We start from the raw sequence: 15,803 nt of genomic DNA on the forward strand, positions 1-15,803 counted from the left end.
GGCAAGGATGGTGTCTGAACAAGGTGACTTCCTAAATGAATGTGAGCAAATCCAATCTATGTTTTTGATGCGAGGGTATCCATATTTGTTTGTTGAGGGGATTAGACAAGAGGTTGTATACAAGAGAGAATCTGGCCATTTTCAACCACTATTAAGAGGAGGTAATATGCAGTTAGCTGTTAATAGTAATAAACAAAATGCTAATATTTCCTTTCTTTTTACATACTGTATTGATTTCAAATCAATCAAAGAAATTGTCTCCAAGAATTGGAGATTATTCTTGGATGACCAACTGCTTGCTAAGATTGCAGGTGACAGACCTAGGTTTACTTATAGACGTGGACTCAAACTAAAAGACCTTTTAGAGTGTACTAGGGACAAAACACACAAGAAAAAATCGGGAATGTCCAAGTGTGGCATGTGTTCCTATTGCAGGCATATTTTCATTGGATCTTCAATCAAGATAGCAGGGACAGACTATTTGGTAAATGGGAAATATAATTGTAATTCTAAGGGAGTGGTATATGTGGCACTTTGCAGGCAATGTCCTGCTTTCTACATCGGTAAGACCGATAGACCACTTAAGAAGAGAATGTATGAACATCTATATGCCATTAGCAATGGGGATCTAAATAATGCATTGACAAAACATATCTCCCAAAACCCTGACCATGAATTTGGGTTTTCAGTTTTATATCAGATACAACCCCATATTAGAGGGGGCCCATAGCAGCTGCAACTAGAGGAACAAGAGGTTCTGTGGCAGATTCGTACATCATCTTATATTCCCCCAGGACTAAATGAGGTAGTTTCCATTAAATGTATACTTAAACTAAAAGCCCTTAGGAGGTAGTACTTTCGATATTGGGAAAATTTAATCAAGTACTTGTTAAATTAGATTAAATTGTTCTAAATCAAATTAAACTAAAATAAAATTGAATTAAGACCAAAGGGTTGTATTTAGGTGTTAGTGGTTACTTAGACATATAGTATAACTTGAAGACGATTGTTAGGTGGTGTGCTGCTTACATAATAACTGTAGGGAAATGTACATGGAATAGGATATAAGTGTGTTCCACTTTGTAATCTAACACACAAAAGTACATTTTGCCCTGTATTTTGTGAACACAAATATATGAATACAAACATGTACATAAAATTGTTATAAGAAGCTCTTGATGGGTTAGGAGTAGTGAATGTGGTGTCTAATGCCTTTTAACTTGCTGATATATGTATTATGTATTTTGTATACATACATATATATATATATATATATATATATATATATATATATATATATATATAAAATTTAATAATGAATAGTACTATTTTTATATTTTTCAAAGTCAAGGGAGTTAGATGAGTGATTGTGCTGTTTTATATTTAAAGTTTTTTTAAATTTTTTAAGTTAGTATTTTGGAATGTTTAATCAAGTGTTTTCTAATTAATAGTGTGTCAATTGAATAATTGACGCTTGTAACTGCTTAAATATTTAAGCAGAGGAGAAGTGGATGTTAATTTTATTGTAGTCTGAAGAAGGTGGGGTAAATCTCCTTACCGAAAGCGCTCATTTAATAAATTGACTGTGCTCCGTTTTCTGGTACCAGTTCCTTCCTTATTTCACTTTTTGTGTTTGGAGAACAACTGGAAAGACCACAGAAATACCTCACAAAGAGGATTACTGGCCTCAAACAGATGCCCTATGCAGACCGTCTCAAAAAACTACAGCTTTACTCCATCGCATATCACCTACACAGGGGTGATTTCTGCCTAACATATAAAGCTATATCAAACCTAGAGCTGTTGGACATGCTCCACTTAAAGAAATCCCAATCCCTCCGAGCTACATGCTCTAGGGACCTAAACCTTGTCAACACAATAAACAGAACATGCTGGAGGGATAGATTCCTGTCCCAGAGACTTCCCATACTCTGGAACAGACTACCTATCTATGTCAAACAGAGCTCCTCATTAGCACTCTTCAAGAAAAATGTTGATGATTGGATGGGAAATGGGAAATTCACCCTGGGGATCACTTCTGTGGCTCTGTTCGACAGGGGCACAGGAAAATAATTTTCTTGGGTGGCAAAAGCCAGAGTACCTTTTTTGGCTAGGCTTGTATGGGCCCTAGGGCCGATAGCCTAGTACCTACCTATGAACCTATGAGTGTCAGGTGTTTTTTGGGATGGGGGAAGAGGTTAGCTGCAGTTTTAAGCTCATGCAGAGACTGTGACCCACATACCTGTTAACATAGCAGCTAGTGTAAATGGGAGATATTTGGACGTAGTATCAATGTTATACTGTAACATGTGGTGCTGTTTACATTACATCTCCCTCAAATGTTTTTCAGGACCATCAGGAATATGAAGAGGATGTGTTCCTGCTGCTCATCAGTACAAAATATTTTTGTTAGAGATTTAGTTCAAGGTATTAGCTAAAGTGTCATCCCAGGCCTGCATGATTGACAAATGTACAGCTATGTTCTGACTCTACACACTTTAGGGTCATACCAGTGCCTTATAGGTGTAACCACATTGATTGATTTTACAGTATTGTCAGGACTTTTCAGATGGCCATACTTGTGCAGAGTTCTGCAGAATGTCAACAGTGTACATAATTTCTGTTTTGCTCATAAGATTCTAGTTTAAAGAACTGTTATTCTCAAATACTTATAGATTTGGGTTAGCAAATAAAGTCCTCATGTCCTACTATATGAGATTGTGGGTTATACAAGTTTGTAATAGTGACAGCAGTGTATACAGCTTAACATATATTGCATCATCTGGGACAAGACTGTGGATCACCAAACAGGCCATGGCCTGCTTCTCTTCTTGGGATCGGTGCTAACATTTTGCTTCTGGTCAGAGAAGAAGCAAAGGAGTATTGTATCCTAACAGAGTGAAACTGTGCAGAGATCTGCATTAGTAGTAGCCAGGCAGTAGCCATTTATGTGACTCCCCTCTTTTCATCATTCTGGACAAGCTAATTCTTTATTTTTTCAGTAAGTACTGCTTGATTTTTTTCTTACTTCAGAATATATGCCTAAATACTTCATCCTTAAATTTTCAGGGTCTATGTATTAGTTTCCCCTCAAGTGATTGGCAGTGCTCTGTACAGACTCAGACACCTTGAGTGACATTTTTCCTGTAAAAGGACTATATAAGGAAACAGCTCCAGTACTTAGAAATAATGAACATTCCTCCTGGCATGTCTAAAGGTCAGTTCCCTGTGCTTTCTCCTATTAACCTGGTGAACTTGGACATTCTGAGACAGTGTAGCAACTGCCTCATGTACACAGACAACCCTCTCCTCTTACCTCCCAACACTCAGACTAGTGAGAGATGCATTTATATATCCAAATTGGAAGGCATGCACTCTCAAGCCAAGACCAGAATACCTGGTCAAGAGAAGAAGGTCAACACTTGCACCACACCACATGCAACATATAGCCCTCTAGAACACCCACCATCACAGCTCTCACATAAAACCACAAACCACACACTCACCTTCGCGGAGGCTCTCAGTAGAAATCTACCCAAACAGCAGAGACCTCGAAGGTGGAAAGGCACTCAACCACCACAACACAGCACAAACCACAAGACACATAGCTCATCTACACAGTGTGCCCCTCAACCTAAGCCCCTAAGGCAAAACAGCTTGCTCAATACACTAATCATAGGTGACTCAATAGTGAGGCACACTAATGCCCCACTCACTAGGTTGAATAAGGAGAAGGTAACAGTCAGCTGTCTATCAGGTGCCAGAATCCAACACATAACACATGCACTCAGGTCACTCCACAACAAGTACAAGTATGACTCTGTCACTATCCATTTGGTTGTGAATAGCCTGAGATGCACCTCCCTGGACTACTTGAAAAGAAACATGGAGGAGCTCTCGGATTATGTGGCTCAAGAAGGTATGACCCTAGCCTTGAGCAGCATACTACCATCTCCCAGAATGATAACGCAGTATAAGCAGAAAATGATTGACTTTAACAATTGGCCAAGTTTCTGGTGTCATTCTAAAAGGATCCAGTATCTGTCTGCTTGGGATGACATGATTGACAGACCTTGATGTTTTACCAGCGATGGCCTGCTTTTGTCACCCCTGGGTTTCTGGATACTGGCTAAGGCTCTTGCCACCCCTATAGTGCCTTTTTAGGCGATGTTCCAAAGACCAAATTACCACCATAACCGCTGTAAATAAATACAATCTGAGGGTCATGCTGCTCAGTGCAAGAAGCCTAAATCTCTAGATGCACTTGCTCAAAGCACTCTTCAAAATATAGAACATTGATATTTGTGCTGTAACACAGACTTGGTTTAAAGCATCAGAAAGCACCCCTGTGCTACCAGACTGTAACTCACTCCACACATTTAGCCACAGAACATGGACTGAAGCTCTAAAGGCAGTGGTGTCTCCATATTCATAAAGGATATGCACACCTCTAGACTAGTAGCCCAGCATAATGCATCTGAGACACTTCAGGTACACTAACATTGGGAAATATCCCAATTCAGGTCGTAGTCTGCTATAGATCCCCGACCATGTCCCAAGACTCTCACTCCATGTTCCTAAGTACCCTGGAAACTATTAGTGTCCAACCTAACACTCTCATACTAGGTGACTTCAACTACCCTTCCATCAACTGGGAAAACTTCTCATGCACCAATACACTGCCCAACGCTTCCTGGAATTCATCAGTTCAAATGCCTTGGGCCAGCTCATTCTTACCCCCACTAGTGGAAGCAGCATCCTTGACCTGGTTATTACTAACATGGGAAACCATTGCTCTGCACCATTAGTCAATTCCTCCCTGGTTAAATCTGACCACAAACTAATCACCATGGAAATCCATATCTCAGCCACACCTCCCCGCAATGGTAACCACCATGAAAAACTTCTCCAAAGCTGACTTTGAGCTCCTAAAAACAGAGACGGCTAACTTCATGGCACCCATGTCAATGAAAAATAGATGCATGACTGCCAAATCATACACCAATGAACTGTACGAACACGTACATAAATGCATGGAACTAGCCATACCCAACAGAACCAAGATGCTCTGTTCCAAAAAAAGGAAGCCAATCTGGTGGTCCCCTGCCAGTAATAAACTCTACAATAGAAGAAGAAACTTTTGCAGAAAAAGGTGAAGTCCCAAGACTGGAAAAACTTCCTTTTTAGCCTCAACAAAAAGTTGAGATCCCTCATCAAAACCTCTAAAGCCAGTTATGAAGGCAGTATTGCAGCAGACACAAAAAACAACCACAAAGCCTTCTATGGTTATATCAAGAATCTCCATGGCAATATCCAGGTTTGCTCTGAGTTACTGCACAATGTTACCTCCAATACTGGCCAACAGATTCAGTGCCAGCTTTACTCCTCTTTCCACCTCAAAGGATCAATCACAATACTGGAGGAATGCCAAGCACTCAGCATTACTGCAGCACAGGTTAAAGCTGCATTGTCAAAGGCCAAGAATACAGCTTCCGTGGGACCCAACAATATCCCTGGATGTGTTCTACATGAACTAAAAAGTGAACTGGCACCATATATGTGTGTCTTGTTCAATCACAGCCTCACCTTAGGCTTTGTCCCTACCGAACAGTGCACTGCTACAGTCATCCCTCTCCATAAAGGTGGAGTAACTACAGACCCTGGGAATTATCGCCCCAATTAGCCTAATGAGTCTGATATGTAAGGCTATGGAGTGCATCATCATGGACCTAATTAACAAGGATATATGGAATCTCCAAACTCTAAATCCCACTCAGTTTGGTTTTGTGAAAGGTAGATCATGCTTGCTCAACCTGGTTGAGTTGAGTCATTCACCAAAACTGTGGATGAAGGCAAGACAGTTCATACAGCCTCCCTCAATCTGGCGAAGGCCTTTGATACCATTGCCCACTCAGGAATTATTGATAAATTCACCAAACTGGGTATCAACCCCATATCACTTGGTGGGTTGCAAATTGGCTCAGAGGTAGAACCCACAGTGTGAAGGTAGTGGACTCCAAGTCAGACTGCAGCCAGTCATGAAAGGAGTCCCACAAGGATCGGTTCTGGGTTTTCTCCTGTTTGGCATCTACTATGACTGCAAGCTGGGAGCCATTATTAACTCCCCAAGTGATGCCTCACTGAGGCCAATGACTGGTGTTGAAACCATGGCCTTAAGCTTAATGCCAAAATATGCATCATCATCCCCTTTCGGAAAAACTCAGTTTCCACTAATTACCACATTGATGGCAGCCCACTAAACACTGAAGGTTGACAGGAATCTCTCCTTCGACCACCACATTGCCACTGTGGTCAGAAAGTCCTTCTATGTGTCACATTTCATTACCAAGGGTTTTGCATCCAGGAAAGAAAGAGGTCATCATCTCTCTATACTCTTCCCTCATTAGGCCAATCATTGAGTATAATGCCCCATTTGGCACATACCTCACTAGACACATGTAACAGCTGGAAAGGCCACAAAAGTACCTCATGAAGAGGATCATCGGCCTTAAACACATGTCCTACATGGACAGACTCAAAAAACTCCAGCTATTCTCTGTCTCATGTTGTTGTATCTTTTGGCTTTTCCTGGTTAGGGGTCACCACAGCGGAACTCCAGTCCGCTAATGATTGTCAGTAGATTTTTACATGCCGTGTTGCCAGCCCTGACGCACAACCTTCAATGAAGGTATACCCATTCACGCATGTCTCCACACAGAAGACGCTCTAGCTGAGAATTGAACAGGACAACGTCTTACTGTGAGGTGACAATGCTACCGCAGCACCATATTGTCTACTAACAGGCAATCTCTGCTTGACTTACAAAGCAATGTCTGACCCAGCTCTGTTAGAAATGCTACATCTAAATAATTCCCAATTCCTCCACACCACACACTCCAGAGACCTCAACCTTATTACCCCTATCAAACATGCTGGACAGATCGGTTTATAGCCCAGAGACTGCCCATGCTCTGGAATAGACTTCCCATACGTATCAAGCAGAGCACCTCACTGGCCATCTTGAAGAGAAATCTTGATAAGTGGATGGGAAATAGAAAGTTCACCCCGAGGATCACTCCAGTGGATCTACTTGATAGAGGCACTGGGAACTAAAGTCAGGTGACACAATGCTAGGGCACTTCTATGGGCTAGGCTTGTAAAGTCTCCAGGGCCATTAGCCTAGTACACACCTATGAATCTATGAACATAGCACTGTAGAGCATAGTAGTGCAGGTATTAATGTGATGCTTTTCCCTTTGTATTGCAGGTGACCTGGGAGGTTGGTCTTTGTCCCCTTTGCAATCTGATGTCAGTGTCTCTTCAGACACTGATGATGATGGTAGCCAAAGTGAGGCATGACTGGGGGTTGCAAGAGGTAAATTTGTCACAGAGGTTTACATCTCTCATTCACCCTCATTATCACAGTACACAGCCAATATGCCTATGCATACCCAGTCCCCTGAAGCCACAGATATTGGACAGGTGGAGGGTGGGGACATTGAACAAGGAAGTGTGGCTACTGTGGCAGCAGCGACTGTCAACACTAGCCATAGCAAAATAGTTGGCAAGGTTCCACACATGCAGATTGATAAGGGTGCTCATAGGAGGTCTGCGGTCCCTCCACCACCTGTTGCAGGTGCTTCATGACGTGTTATTCAGCGTATGTTTAGGGCCATCATGGAGACACAGGCATGTTCTGAAAGGAACTCCAGATGAATGCTCAGGGTTATGAATGCAGCAAAGTCTGACATCTGTGACTGCCTCCATCGCATTGCTGATACCCTGGATCAGTTGTCTGATGCAGTGGAAAGACAGTCTGAGACAGATTGCACACTGTCTGTCTTGGAACATGCATTGCCCGTGATGGAATGTCTGGCTAGAGTTGAGGGTCTGACTCATGGATGTAGGTCAGCAACCACATCTGCTGAGAGTCCACGTGGCCATGCACAGTCATGCTCCCACAGTGGCATTACATCTAGAGCACCAGAGGGGAGTGTGCTGTCCATTCCAAGATGTGGCATGCCATGAGCCCATAGTCCTGGGTGTTGCAATGGAGGACACGGTCTCAGTAGACAGCAGTCACCCTCAGATAGTACCCAGCATCTGACCTTGGGCATGGAGGTGCCAGTGCAACTCTTGACAGAGCCATTTCTCACGTTCAGGGGTGGAGATGATGAGCTGTCAACTCTACCATGCAAGGCTCAAAGCTGTCCAACATACAGACATGTAGAGCTAGCACTGAGCTTGGCTGTGTTCATGCAGACACTCACACACCACTGTCACATTCAGGTCACCTACAGACACACAAGCCACATTTACATGGCCTGTCTTGCCTACTTCCGTCCCTGACTCACAAACACACTTGCCAACCTATTGAGTCAGCCCTCCTGCACCCTCACACAACACCGTTTGCAAGTGATGGTACCTGTGCCACATCCCTGTCATCCTTCACATTGATGCAGGGAAATGAAGTTATGTGTCTGATGCACATGGTGACTATCTAAATTAATATGTATTTGTTTCATCCATCATTGACTTTGACATGTTACTCATACTGGCCAGTTACAGATATTGTACAGTGCTATTTATAATGAGTAAACCACAATATTTTGTGTACGTTATATTGAATGCTGTTGTAATGGCTGTGTAGTCACACAGTAAAATGTGCCTCATCAATCTGTTTAAGTTTCACTTTCAGGACTGTATAGGACTCACCTATGGGTACACAGCTACAATAAACCCATCAATGCAGTGCACAGGATGGAATGTTAGCACAGAAGAAAATTGCCTTCAGAAAGATAAAACACTATAGATGCATAGCTCCATTGGTTAATATGTGTATGACAGGCTAACAGAAACAAGGGCTTCTTTCAGCCTAGCCATGCATTACTATACTCTGACAATGTTGGATACCCTTGATAAGTGTAAGCAGGTTTTGGAAGCTGAGACATCTACAAGCTGGGGCATGGGAGAATAATCACCTACAGTTTCCCTGTGTCCATTAGAGACATTTGTCCTAAACCAGTTATGATTGTTGTGTTCCCCATCCTATTGTGTAACTTGCACATGATTTGATTAGGGTGTAAATATGCTTCCCATGGATGGGGAGCCTGTTACATATAGGGTGTAGTTTCTTTGTTACATATCCGTCTGTCCAGCATGTACTATGTGTACCACAGTCAAGCTGTAGGTGTGTAGAACAGGTAATTCTCATGCAAGTCCTTTCTTGGATATGCAGGAGGTACACAGTGGGGTTCGACAACTCCCTCTATGGCTGGCATACACCTCCACTCTAAAGCACGTAGGAGACAGAATACACAGTTAAGTTCTTAGTACGGTCTACATAGAACACATTATGTACACTGTGTATTGGTTTACTGAGGAACCTCTGTGGATGTTGCAGATGTTGGATATGCCTGGTTAGATACATACCAAAGGTGGCATTGCACTTAATGATCAGTGTGATAAATGCTGAATACACTGGAACAATGACTTTCTTGGATTTACATGCCATACCTTTGTTTATAGCTTGTGCAACATAGAATGAACCCCCAGATATTAGCGACCCATGACATTCAAAGGCTGGATCACTATGTATGTGTCCATAAGTCCCTGACTACTGATCAACTGTCAGAAGTGTGCGGTCAGTACAATAGTTACTAGGGGTGGATGACTTCACCAAAGGATAGTATTGTGTATTCCTTGGCATTTAGTGTTAGTCCATGGCTCTGAAAACAACTGAATGTCTGTGTCAGCCCATCATAGATAACTATTGCGTCGGTGTGGGATTCAATGACAGCTCCTAATTTGCAATCATCTGCAAATTTAGTCAGTCAGAGGCCACTGACATTGGCCGTGACTGCAGAGATGTAAATGCCTAGAAGGATCAGTCCCAGGAATGATTTGTGAGGGAATGCCCTGGTGGTTGGCCTCATTGTAGCAATGGAGTCCCCAATGCTATCATCCTGGATAATGTCTGTCAGCCACTTGGCGATCCACTGGCTGATATACTAGTTTGTAACAAACTTCTAGAGTTTGTCAACAATGCCTGATGACCTAATAGTGTCAAAAGCCTTGTCAGGCCATGGTCAGTGGAGTGATTTTTTTTCTCCTCATCCATTGTTTTGTTTACCAGTCAATAAGGTCCATCAGGTACGGTAGGCATGATTTGCCCTTGACAAAACTAAACTGGGTTTCATCCAGTGTCTATAGGTGTACTACATCTTTAACGATCATTTCCACAATAATTCTTTTCGTGGCTTTAAATATCAGTCTACTGAGACTTCTGGGGACCGTGCTTGTCACTGCATGCTGGTTGTCATGTGTGCAACTCGGTATTGTAGATAATACTATCGTGGTTTTCAAGAGAATTGTCACCTAAGCTGTCTGAGTCTGTACAGACCACAGGTAAAAACTTGAGGGGAAACTAATATGTACCTCCTGTAAAGGTAAGAATGGACTATTTACAGTTATTCTGCAGTTAGACACTAATCAAGCAGTGTGCACTGAAAACAAACAATTACCTTGTGAAGAATGCTGAAAAGTGGGTGAATTGTTGGTGCCTGGCAACTACTACTGCTGGTTTCACCACAGCCACATCCTGCTGGGATACAAAGCTCCTACTCTTTTTCTCTCATAAGAAGCAAAACACTAGTACCAAGCTCAAAATGAGAAGCAGGCCACAACCTGTTTTTTTATCCACACACTTGTCGCACATGATGCAAGGCTCTGCAGGTTTGATGTACCCTTTTCCAGGTATATGCCTTAATTATCAACCAGAGCAATCATTTGACTTTTGCATGTATTATTCCTCATGTTCCGAGACTCATAGGATATGACTAGGGTACTGACCTGATGGGGTTTAGGAGCACAGCTGCTGCAACACAATGTAATGTTCAATGTCAGGTGACATAGATGCTCAAGGTTGCTGTAGCTAGCTACACAGTGGCAGTGATCCAAGTTAGTTGATAATTTCACAGCAATTCCTGTAACCTGCCCTTCAACAGCATAATGGTAGACATCTGCCTGACATGGATGTGAGGCCTACTGCAGAGGAGTGGCCACAATGTATTTCTCCCTCCCACCCACATGTCGTAGGTATGTCATACTGTACATTTATGTTACCAGAACATAATTGTGTGTTTCCACATCATTTCATACAACATCCATTTGCTGTCTGCTTGCTTAACAGTCATTGTAGACTTGCAAGGCCAAAGTAATAACTGCAAAGTTAATCAAGTTTTCTGTGCATGCACAGACATTCACATCTTCACTGCAAAGAGTGTCTACAGACAGATTTTTTGAGGCTGTCAACCACAAGGGTATAGCAGCATGGCCCTAACTTTGCTGGACTTGTACATTGTCAAATTTGTAGGTATTCTATTTTGACCTAGCCTAATAACAGGATTATGGTTAATGCAAGTGCCACATACCTGGCAAAGCATCATACTCAATCTACCATGTTAAGCCACACTTTCAGGTATTGTTTTTCCTTGTGATGACAACATAAAGGTGATAACATGTTACATTTACGGCTCTGTCAGGCCACAGCGTAACCATGGTCTGTTGTTACATATACACAAGCAATAATGTATTGCTAATGGCATTATCACATACTGCTGATGAGATGTGGAAACTGTCCACAACCCTCTACTCCTACTCCACACAAACACAATGTGTGAGAGATGTGACTATATTAAAAACTTTCAATCCATGCTCTCTTACACACCAGTCAGTGCATATGACAATGAGCGGGTTGCCAACATGCACACCTCACCTCCTAGTCCATCCAAACCCACATCACACATGCCTACATGTGTGGAGTTCCTTACCAGACACTTATGTAAACACCAGAAACCCAAACACAAGCTTGCTTCACATAATCATACCTTGGCAGAACGCAGGACACATAATAGCTCACACATCACTATATCACCGTCAAGCATCTGAGGCAAAACACAAAATCAAACATATTAGTCATAGGTGATTACATCATGTGACACACTGATATCCCCCTCACCAGGCTACATAAGAGAAAGGTCATGGTCAGCTCTCTGTGAGGTGCCAAGAATCTCTATATCAGACATGCACTCAACTCTGTTAACATCAGGCCCTATTATGGCTACCTCATAATTCCTGTTGGTATGTATGACTTGAGACATACTTCTCTGGACTGTATGCAGAGACATGACTGAGCTTATGGACTGTGTCTCAGGCAGCTATGCCCTTAGCCTTCTGCTGCATTTTACCATCAACTAGGATGATGATTCAATACAAATGTAAAATGATTGACTTCAATAATTGCCTTAGTGTGTGGTGTCATTGTAAGGGGATCCAGTGTCTGTCATCCTGGGATGACTTGCTCAACAGACCTCAATGCTTTGCCAGAGATGGTCTTCATCTGTCACCCCTGGGATTTTGGTCACTGGTCAAGGCTGCTACATCCCCTTTAGTGCACCTTTTAGGTGGTGTCTCAAGGGAAACATTTCCTATGGGAAAACAGCATCTACAAACAACATCACGGTTATGCTGCTACACACTAGGTATGTCAACACGAAAGTCCACTCATTGGAAGCTCTCCCCACCCTGGAAGATGCAGACATTTGTGCAGTCACAGACACCTGGTTCAAGGCTGTGGAGAGCTCCCCAGCTATACCAGGCTACACCTCCTGCCACAAGTTCAGACCTCAAATGTAAAGCATGCAAGGTAATGGAGGTGGTATATACACATTCATTAAGGATACACGCACATCCAGATTGGTTACACAATATGATTCACTGGAGAAACTGCAGGTGGTATTGACTGCTTTTAGGGTACCTAATCAGGCCATTACCAGCTACAGGAACAACTCCATGAATCAGGACACCCACTGTGCTTATTTGGATCTACTTGAGTCTACCAAGATACATCCAAACAACATGGCTTTGGGAGACTTTAACTACCCACCAACTATGTAGATTACTCATTCTCAAACTCACTTGCTCAAAGGATAGTCAACTTCCTTAACTACAATGCCCTGGACCAGCAATTTGACATCCCCACAAGGGCAGCCAACATACTGATCAGGTGCTGACCAATATGGGTGTCCACTGTAGAACTCCCACTGTGAGGTTCTCCCTGGTGAGATTTGACCACAAATCAGTCTCATTCAAAGTAAGTTTCACACCTGACAGCCCCCCGTGCATCATCTTCAACAAAGCAGATTATTTAGCTCTTATTGGATGGTATAACCTCCTATGGGATGGTATAAATAGCTTGACTACATCTCCCCCCTCAGATGGAACAGATAACTATTCTGAGTTGTACATCAATGCTTTATGTAAGCACATGTACAACTGTATTGCGTTAGCTGTACTTGTCAGGAGCAAAACAAGCTCCTTATTTCACAATAAATTGCCTGGTGGACAACTGCTATTATCAGGCTTTACAATAAGAGGTAGACATTGCTGTCTAACAGTAGGAGTGAGGGAGCACACCCTAAAATTAAAGTCCCCCCTCCTCAGCTTAAACAAGCAAATAAGTGTTGTTGTGAAGTCTTGTAAAATAAAGTATGGGGCAAAATTAGCCTCCTCCACAATGGACAACCACAAGGCATTGTGTAGTTACATGCATAACATAAACTGAAAGGCCCAGATTATTGTTGAACTCATAGTTAGTGATACCGCATATAATAAGCCTGTAGACATAGCTAACCTGTTGACTAACAGGTTCTGTGACAACTTCATTCCCCTGTACCCACCACACATACCCCATGACATCCCTACACCCTGTCCCATACTTTTTATTTTTAAAGAGCAGGTCATAAATGGCCTCTATAAGGAGAAAAACACAGCATCTATTGCTAACATCCCAGGATGCGTCCTATATGGAATCCAACATGGATTACTAACACCATTGAAAACTCTTTGCAATCATAGTGTAACCACTGACTGCATCTCAGCTGACTGGAAAATGACAACTGTTATTTAGTTTCATGGAGATGGTGCATCCACTGACCATGGGAGCTATAGACCTATTAGCCTGACTGGCCATATCTGTAAGGCAATGGGGCAAATCATAATGGAACTTATCTACAAAGATAGAGATAATCTACAAATACTTGATCTTACACAGTTTGAATTTGTGAAAGGGAGATCATGCCTGTTAAACCTGGTGGACATCTATGAAGCAGTCACCAAGGACCTGGATGAGGGGACATCTGTGCTTACAACCACCTAGTCTTAGCCAGGCTGTTTGACAACATCCTTCACTCAGGCATCATTGACAAACTCACCCAACTAGGCATCAACAGAAACATCATTACAGGGGTCACTAACTGGCTCACTGATAGAACTCATATAGTCAAAATAGGGGAATCCACCTTCAGTAGCAGAGCTGTAGGCAGTGGTGTTCCACAGGGTTCAGTCCTGGGTCCTTTACTGTTTGGAATACATTTATCTGAAGTACAAGCACAAAGTGAAAGTCTGTGGCTGACAAGGTTTGCTGATGCCTGCAAACTGGGAGCGGTCATAGAATCTCAAATTATGTCAACATCCTACAAGAGGGTTTTACATGAACAAATGATAGTTGCCACAGTCATGGCCTTAAACTCTATGCAAATATGTGTAGTATCCTTCCTTTCGGTAACATCAGTGTTCCTGCTAAGTCACACATCAATAGCAGCACCTTAAGTACATACTCAGGAGTGAAATACCTGGGCACACAGGTTTACACCTACTTAACCTTAGATCACAATGTCTCCACAGTGATAAGAAGGACATTATATATTGCTCATGTCATCAGTGAGGGCATTGTCACCCAAAACAGTAGTAGTTATAACCTCCATGAACTCTTCCCTCATCAGGCTAATAATTGAGTCCAATGGCCATTTTGTTATGTATCTTTCCAAGCACCAACAGCAATTGCAGAGACCACAAAGGTGTCTCACAAGGGAAATTCAAGTCTTCAAAATCTGTCCTATGGTGATTTTCTGAAATCATTTTCACTTTAGTCTGTGTCATGTAGACTACTCAGAGGTGATATCTGCCTTGCATAATAGACAATCTTTGACCCTGCTTTATTGGGAAGGCTGCATATCTGTAAGTGAAATGGTGCATGGGTTACTCACTGTAAAAAATGTAACTTGGTATGTGACATTAATAAAACATGCTGGAGGGACAGAGTTGTCTACCAGAGTTAAACAAACCTTTGGAACAGACTCCCACTTAATGTCAAACAGAGCATCTCATTGGTTGTCTTCAGCTGCAATCCATACAATTGGATGGGTTACAGCAATTTCACCATGGGAGTTCTACCTGTGTCCCTCTTTGCCAGAGGAAATAGGTGCTGATTGTGTAAATAAGGGTAAGTACTTGGCTACGATTGTAAGGGCCCCTAGGGTCATTAGCCTAGTAAATTTTCATGATGCTATGATCCCATAGGCTATAAAATGCTCTGCCTAACATTCACACACATCAGCTTGGCTACAGTGAGAATAGTACTACTACCAATTTATGTTTATAGAACACTGCACAGCACACGCGCACCAAGTCAGTTGCAATGAGATGAGAACCCCCATCTATTCTTACACACTACAGATCACAGTACTTAATGCACACTCCACAGCTTAAGTCTGACATTACACTGGTTGTAGGCAGTGTTATGGTAGATAACTTCAGCAGGTCTTGTGAAGGACAAGAGTTTACAAGCCTGCATCAACTGCAAGGGAAGAAAAGTCCAGAACCATTGCAGTTTGGAAGTCAGTGGGTGATTCACACTTGTCTTGTAGTGAGGTGTACATACACATTCAACTACACCAAGTGGG

The sequence above is a fragment of the Protopterus annectens genome, chromosome 2.part1 (assembly GCF_019279795.1).
Source record: "Protopterus annectens isolate FY-2018-M chromosome 2.part1, PAN1.0, whole genome shotgun sequence".
NCBI classification, from domain to species: domain Eukaryota; kingdom Metazoa; phylum Chordata; order Ceratodontiformes; family Protopteridae; genus Protopterus; species Protopterus annectens.